Here is an 8,073-nt window from a genome sequence, read left to right as displayed (position 1 = left end):
AAATGTGACAATCATAAAGGCAGTGGGGAGGTAATTTATGCCCACATACACATTTAATCAATCAGTCAGGATACTCATTATATATGTGCATTTGTATCTACTTTTATCTGTCAAAATGCTTTAGGCTGCTGGTAATAGAAAACTCAGCTCAAAGTGGTTTAAACAGCAAGGAAAAGGCATGATCTCTCACGACTGGAAGTGGGGCACCACCCAGGTTGGACAATTCTGTGGCTCAGCTGTATCATCAAGCATATCGTTTTTCTCTCTTCTTTCTTCTGTGCCTTCCAAGACTTGTAGGCTGTGTTCTCCCACTGGCTTCTTTCTGGTTGCAAAATGACTGTTGTTAAGTCCACTTACGTTACTCAGGACACCATCTGATTTCCAGTGGTAGAAGAGTTTATCTCTTTTCCAGTGTTTTTTTTTTTCCCCTCTCTCTCTCTGTTTCTTTGTTTGTTTGTTTGTTTGGTTTGGTTTGTCTTTTTAATTGAGATGGAGTCTTGCTCTTGTTGCCCAGGCTGGAGGGCAATGGTGTGACCTCTGCCTCCCGGGTTCAAGTAATTCTCCTGCCTCAGCTTCCCCAGTTGCTGGGATTACAGGCATGCCCACCACGCCTGGCTAATTTTGTATTTTTAGTAGAGGGTGTCTCCATGTTGATCAGACTGGTCTTGGTCTTGAACTCCCGACCTCAGGTAATCCACCGGCTTCAGTCTCCCAAAGTGCTGGGATTACAGGCATGAGTCACCGCACCCAGTAGACTTTCTCTTTTTAGGTGCCAGGCCACCTCCCCAGAAGCTCGTGTCCTACCTCAAGTCTCATTAACAAGGATTGGGTTATATGTCTCTACCCACAACACTCACACTCAAAGAGAATAGGAATGCCCTGACGGTTCACAGTTCAGGTTAACCCTTATGCTCCATTGGGGAAGTGGTATATTCAACAACATTTTGGATTGATGAGCAGGGAAACTTGGAGTCAGGGAATGGTCAGAGGTGGCTGTTGGAGAGGCAACAATACCAAACATATATTAGCATAAGTATAGCTCTATGAAGTATGAATGTTACTGACTCTGAAATGTTCCTTGTGGTTTTAAGCATCCTAGCCTGTAAAATGAGCAGCCTAGAATTCAGACACCACGTTGCTTTATTTTCTTAATAAGAAAAGATTTATGTACAAAGATGTTTTTGTCTCTCTCTTCCATTAGAAGGTAAATTCCTGGAGAGAAGAGACTATGTTTGTCTCGTCCCTAGCTGCATCTCCAACATCTAGAGCAGTTAAATCAGCACATGGTAGGCATTCAGGAAATATTTACTGAATAAATGGCAAAAATTACAATTAGAATGTTGGAATCTCTCTCCAATCACAGTATATGTTTTTATGTTGCAAACTGAATTTGTACATTCCTGTATCTTTTTGTATACATATGGTTCCATTTCCATCACCTGAAATGGGAGAAAACCACAATAGTTATTGTTCATTCTTCCATTAAGGTGGTTCTGTGACATGGTGCAGAGAAGAGGTTCGATCATGTCGTACTCCAGTACAACCTCAGGACAGAAAAACACAGCTGGAAAAAACACCTGTAAGCACCACAATAATGTGTAAAAAATTACCCAAGCGTTGGACCAAGACTGGCAGAGACAAAACAGGGAAAATTCAACCACAAGAAATATTATATTTCAAGTTAGTACGGACTGGTTTGAAAACCATAAGAGAATTCATCCTCTAACCTCTAAACATACGATTTTTGATGTGCCTGCAAAAATTATATCATGAATAATTGAAGTCGATTGGAAAGAGTCACCTACTGTAGCAGCACTTTTGACATGGACTATTTTAATTTATTTTAGAATTTATATACATAGATGATATATTTTTTCAGATATGTAACTCCTGGAGGTATTGTGATTTAATAGTATTTTTAATAGCACTGAATATTTTACTTATCTGTTATTTCCAATACTTATTAAGCACCCTCACCCTTAAATTCTAAGAGGCAAAACTGTCAAAGAAATCACAATTCCTCCTTTTAAGTATCTCATGGTCTACAATAAGGGCTGAGGCACCCACGTAAGCAGCTATAATTCAAGGTTGTACAGGATGTCTCAAGAGCAGTACAAACAAAATATTGTGGCAAATTCAATAGAAGATAGATATTCTGAGAAGATCAGAGAATGGCCCATGAAAGAGGTGGTATTGGACTTGAGCTTGTCAAATGGATTTGGGGAGGTGGGTAGAAAGACTCCCATAGATGTTCCAGCCACAGCATTAGACATGGTACAGTTAGCTGGAGCTGTTACCAAAGCGTTCTTCAAGTGAATGTTTTATGCTCCACCAGTGTTTGACTTTAGCTGTTTTCTCCATCAAAACCTTGTCCTACAGTTTAATGTTTTTATGGAGAAAGATGGCATGCTTATTTAAATTTGTTTGTAATACAAAGCAGGCAGAAATAGAGACTACACCAAATGATAGAGAAAACATTCAAGAAAATCTTGGCCAGGTTCAGTGGCTCACGCCTGTAATCCCAACACCTTGGAAAGCTGAGGCGGGTGGATAACTTGAAATCAGGAGCTCAAGACCAGCCTGGGCAATGTGGTGAAACCCATCTCTACTAAATAATGCAAAAATGTGTTGGGCATTGTGATGTGTACCTGTCACCCCAGCTACTGGGGAGGCTAAGGCAGGAGAATTGCTTGAACCTGGGAGGTGGAGGTTGCGGTGAGCCAAGATCGCACCACTGCACTCCAGTCTGGGCAACACAGCAAGACTCCATCTCAAAAAAAATAAAAACTTAACTGGCTAAAATGACTGATAGTTTCTAACATGATAAAAATTTTAAAATAGGCCAGGCACAGTGGCTCTTGCCTGTAATCCCAGCACTTTGAGGGGGTGCCGAGGTGGGTGGATCACAAGGTCAGGAGATTGAGACCATTCTGGCCAACATGGTGAAACTCTCTCTCTACTAAAAATACAAAAATTAGCTGGGCGTGGTTGAGCATGCATATATTCCCAGCTACTCAGGAGGCTGAGGCAGGAGAATAGCTTGAATCAGGGAGTTGGAGGTTGCAGTCAGCTGAGATCGCGCCAATGCACTCCAGCCTGGTGACAGAGCGAGACACCGTCTCAAAAAAAAAAAAAAAAAAAAAAAAAAAAAACTTTAAAATAAATGTAAACTCTTAACTTTAATTTCTTTTTTCAGGAAATTACTGCTCAAGTAGAAGATAGAATTATCCTGACTTAGCAACAACTCACTTAAAAGAGACTTGGGGAAGGTTGGTTGATTGCATGTGACATGTCTACACTAAAGCTGATACAAACTGTATTCATTTAGCCTAAAATGTATTCATTCAACAAACACTTTTAAATTAACACTCTGCAAAAAGCACTATATGAGGAAATGGAGGTTTAACAATGGATAAAAATGATCCCAGTCCTTAGAGACATACAGCTTATATAGCCTATGATAGAGGTGAACAAACAAATATTAAATGTATAAATACAGCATAGGCCCCCAAAATAACAATTTCCCAGTACAATTATTGGTCAGATAACAGAAGCGTTATACCTCAATAAAGCTGTTTAAAAAAAAAAAAATGATGTCCAAATTGGCAAACAGCTTTATTGAGATATAACTTTTATATCTTATCATTCATTCACTGTTAGTATACAATTCCATGGTTTCTCATATATTTACAAAGTTGTGCAACCATCACCATAATATAACTTTAGAACACTTTTTTTTTTTTTTGAGACAGAGTCTTGCTCTGTCGCCCAGGCTAGAGTGCAGTGGTATGATCTCAGCTTGCTGGAACCTCTGTCTCCAGGTTCAAGTGATTCTCCTATCTCAGCCTTCTGAGTAGCTGGGATTACAGGCATGTCCTGCCATGCCCAGCTAATTTTTGTATTTTTAGTAGAGACAGAGCTTCATCATGTTGGTCAGGTTGGTCTTGAACTCCTGACCTCAGGTGATCCACCTGCCTTGGCATCCCAAAGTGCTGGGATTACAGGTGTGAGCCACATGCCTGGCCAGCAGTTTTATCATCTCTTAAAAAAAAACAGTAACCATTAGTAGTCATTTCCTGTTCACCCCTAACCCAGCCCCTAAGCAACCACTAATCTACTTTCCGTCTCTATAGATTTGCCTATTCTGAATATTTTATATAAATGAAATCACACAATATGTGGTCTTTGTGACTGGATTCTTTCACATAGCACAATGCTTTGGGGCTCATCCATTTTGTATCACGTGTCAGTGTTTCATTCGTTTTTATTGCTGAATAATATCCCAGTATTATTGGATATACCACACAATACAAATCCATATAATATGGATATACCACACTTAATACAAACATTTGAATATTGATCAACATAAGAGTTTTTTTGTTTGTTTGTTTGTTTGCTTGCTTTTGTTTTTTGGAAATGGAGTTTCACTATATAGCTCAGGCTAGTCTCCAACTCCTGGGCTCAGGTGATCCTCCTGCCTCAGCCTCCCAAGTGTCTGGTACTACAGGTGGGTGCCACTGCTTCTAGCTGTAAGTCTTTATGCCAATATATGTTTGATTTTTCTTAGGTATATGCATAGGTCATAGATTAACTGTATGTTTAACATTGTGAGATATTGTCGGATACTAACAGTTTTCCAAAGTTGTAGCACCCTTTTACACTCTCGCCATCGCTGTGCAAACAGGTTCTCCACATTCTTGTGAATGCCTGTCAATGTCATCTTTCTCATTATAGCCACTCCAATGGGTACCAAGTGGTATCTCATTTAAATTTCCTGATTTGTCTTCTTTGAAAAAATATCTCTCTGGATCTTTTGCCCATTTTAAATTGAGTTATTTATCTTACCATTGTTGATTTTGAGAGTTCTTTATATATTTGGAATAGCAATTCCCTATCAAATATATTATTTGCAAACATTATCTCCCATTCTCTAGGTCGTCTTTTCACGTTCTGTTTTGTACTGTTTGCTACACAGAAGTTGTTAATTTTATAAGATCTAACTTACCTATTTCTTCTTTCGTTGCTTGTGATTTTGGTGCCATATCTAAGAAACCACTGCCTAACCCAAGATTATGAAGATTTACTTCTATGTTTTCTTCTAGGAGTTTTATGGCTTCAGCTCATATATTTGTGTCTATTATCCACATGGAGTTAACTTCGTGTGTGGCATGAGAAAAGGGCCCAACTTTATTCTTTTGCATTTTGCATAAATATCTTTTGCGGATATTCAGTTAATCCCAGCGTTATTTGTCGAAATGTCTATTCTTTCTCACTTAATTGTTCTGACACCCTTGTTAGCAATGAATTGACCACACATGTTAAGGTTTATTTCTGGACCCTCAATTCTATTCCATTGATCTATGTCTATTCTTACACCAGTTCCATGCTGTCTTGACTATTGAAGCTTTGTACTAAGTTTTGCAATTGGGAAGTGTGACTCCTTCAACTTTGTTCCTCATTTTCAAGATGGTGTTTCCTAACCTTAGTTCATTGTATTTTCATAATCAGCTTCAGACAACACATATTTAAAAGAATATTGATAGCTGGCTCACGCCTGTAATCCCACCACTTTGGGAGGCTGAGGTGGGTGGATCACCTGAGGTTGGGGGTTCGAGATCAGCCTGACCAATATGAAGAAACCCCATCTCTACTAAAAATACAAAATTAGCCAGGCATGGTGGTACATTCCTGTAATCCCAGCTACTCAGGGAGGCTGAGACAGGAGAATCACTTGAACCCGGGAGGCAGAGGGTGCAGTGAGCCGAGATTGCGTCATTGCACTCCAACCCCTGGGTTGGAGTGAAACTCCATCTCAAAAAAAAAAAAAAAAAAAAGGAATATTGATAAAGTGGAGTGGATTCTGGACGTTGGAAGAAAGATTACAACAACTTGTGATGTTTAATCTTCAAGATGAAATATAAAAGTGGAGTGCAAGAGATGATTTCACAGGCTTAAAATGTTGCTATAACATAGAAAATCATGTCAGTGAATTCTTTATCGCCCCAGATAGTTACAATGATAGGTGAACATCAGTTCACTATAAGGATGGCCTTTAATACAAGTAAATTCATTCATCTCACATTTTCTCACACACTGGGCCACCCATTCTTGAAAAGATTCAAGTAAGGCAAGATGACCTGTTCATCAGGAATGTTGTAGAAGAAATGTCATCATTGGAAGGAAGAAGACGTACTCTTTGATATGTGAGCATGGATGGCAGTGAGAAATGGCTGCTGTCAGTGGCCATTATCTAATTAATCGTCCAAACATATGAGATGGATACTATCATTACCCATTTTGCTAGATAAGGAAAAAGGCAAAGGGAGATTTAGCAACTTGTCTAGCAATGCACAGTTAAAAAGTGACAAAGCTTGTCCTTCAACCCAGTTCTGTTTGACACCAAAGTGCAAAGTGCATGCTCTTACCCTGTATGATCTGGACATGAGTTGTAGTAGCAGATATAGGAAAAGAAATTAATATGAAAGATCACATCACAGAAAAGGAACAGAAACCACTGAATTTGCTGAATGCAGTCACTGACTAAGAGTATGTTTCCAAAGATGAGTTTGAGGTTTCAAGCTTTATAACTAGGAGAGAAGGGAGGATTTATTAATAGAAATGTGGAAGGCAGGCCAGGCACAGTGGCTTAGGCCTGTAATCCCAGCACTTTGGGAGGCCGAGATGGGTGGATCATGAGGTCAAGAGATCAAGACCATCCTGGCCAACATGGTGAAACCCCATCTCTACTAAAAAAATACAAAAATTAGCTGGGCGCCTGTGGTCCCAGCTACTCGGGAGGCTGAGGCTGAAGAATTGCTTGAACCCAGGAGGCGGAGGTTGCAGTGAGCCAACGTCACTGCACTCCAGCCTGACGACAGAGCAAGACTCCATCTTAACAAAAAAAAAAAAAAAAGGAGAGAAATATGGAAGGCAATAGGAAAGCAGGTTCTGGTGGATGTGAAAAATAAGCTCATCCATTCAACAACAGGTAACTGTTGATATTCAGACTTAGGCTCATGCCTACTGGCTCAAGAAGCCATGGTGTGATTCTTCTTCTAGGTGAGTCAAGGGTAACTGATTCTCAGGCTCTGAACCTGGAGTTCCAGAGAACATAAGTAAGATTAATAGAAAGGTAAACTGAAAGGAGACACTCTTTGGGGAAGAAACATGGTACTTGGTGTTGCTAAGTCTGTTTAATTTCAGCTGAGAGTAAAACATGCAACCATGCAGAAGATAAGTAAGCCATGGGATAGAACCTTAGGTCAGTAGATGGGATTGGCCCTCAAGAGGTGGCTGAAGACAAAGTATTAAATCTCTAAGCCAAGGACTGTAAGGAAGGAAAACCAGAGGATCTGGCTCTTAGCTTTTCTTCCCCCAGCCCCACTGTGCATCACCTAAACCTTACAACTTGTATGTCAAAGATTTCCTAAACTCAGTGCCCACGAGAAAATAGCTTTTAAGGATTCTTTATTCAGAACTCTGAGCCTGGAACCTAGCAAGAGCTTTTATGTGTAGTATATTATCCAGCATTTATAACAAAGTTTGGACACAGTTGGTATTCTCTCCATTTTATGGATGAGGAAACTGAAACTCAGAGAGGTTCAGCAGTGAAGCATAGCCAAGGGTAGAGCAAAGATTGAGACCCAGTCTGTCTGACACCAAAGTCCATGCCCCTTTCGGTACTGCAAGGCACCATGCTGGAGGGCTTGGCTTTTTTGCCATCTCACCTGCCAGAGAAAGAGGGGAAAGCTTTCAAGCAGGCTGGAACCTTCACCTACCCAATGCCCACCTTTTTTCCTTTCTTCTTTCCTTCTTTTTATTCTGTCATACCTTCATATCGTTGGCAAATGTGTATTGTGTATGTGCCACATGTCAGTCATGGGTGATACAGGGAGGAACAAGAATCAACTCCTGCTTTCATGGTGCTTACAGACAAGAGAGAATTAAAGGCATTAAGCAACAAATTACACATTAATTAAAACTATCTAAATAGTTTAGGTAGTTTTATCTAAAACCATGACATGCCTATCATCTCAGCACTTTGGGAGGCCAAAGAGGGAGGATTGCTTG

Source organism: Saimiri boliviensis, chromosome 4, assembly GCF_048565385.1.
Source record: "Saimiri boliviensis isolate mSaiBol1 chromosome 4, mSaiBol1.pri, whole genome shotgun sequence".
In the NCBI taxonomy this organism is placed as follows: Eukaryota; Metazoa; Chordata; class Mammalia; order Primates; family Cebidae; genus Saimiri; species Saimiri boliviensis.
This window is presented reverse-complemented; position numbering follows the sequence as displayed.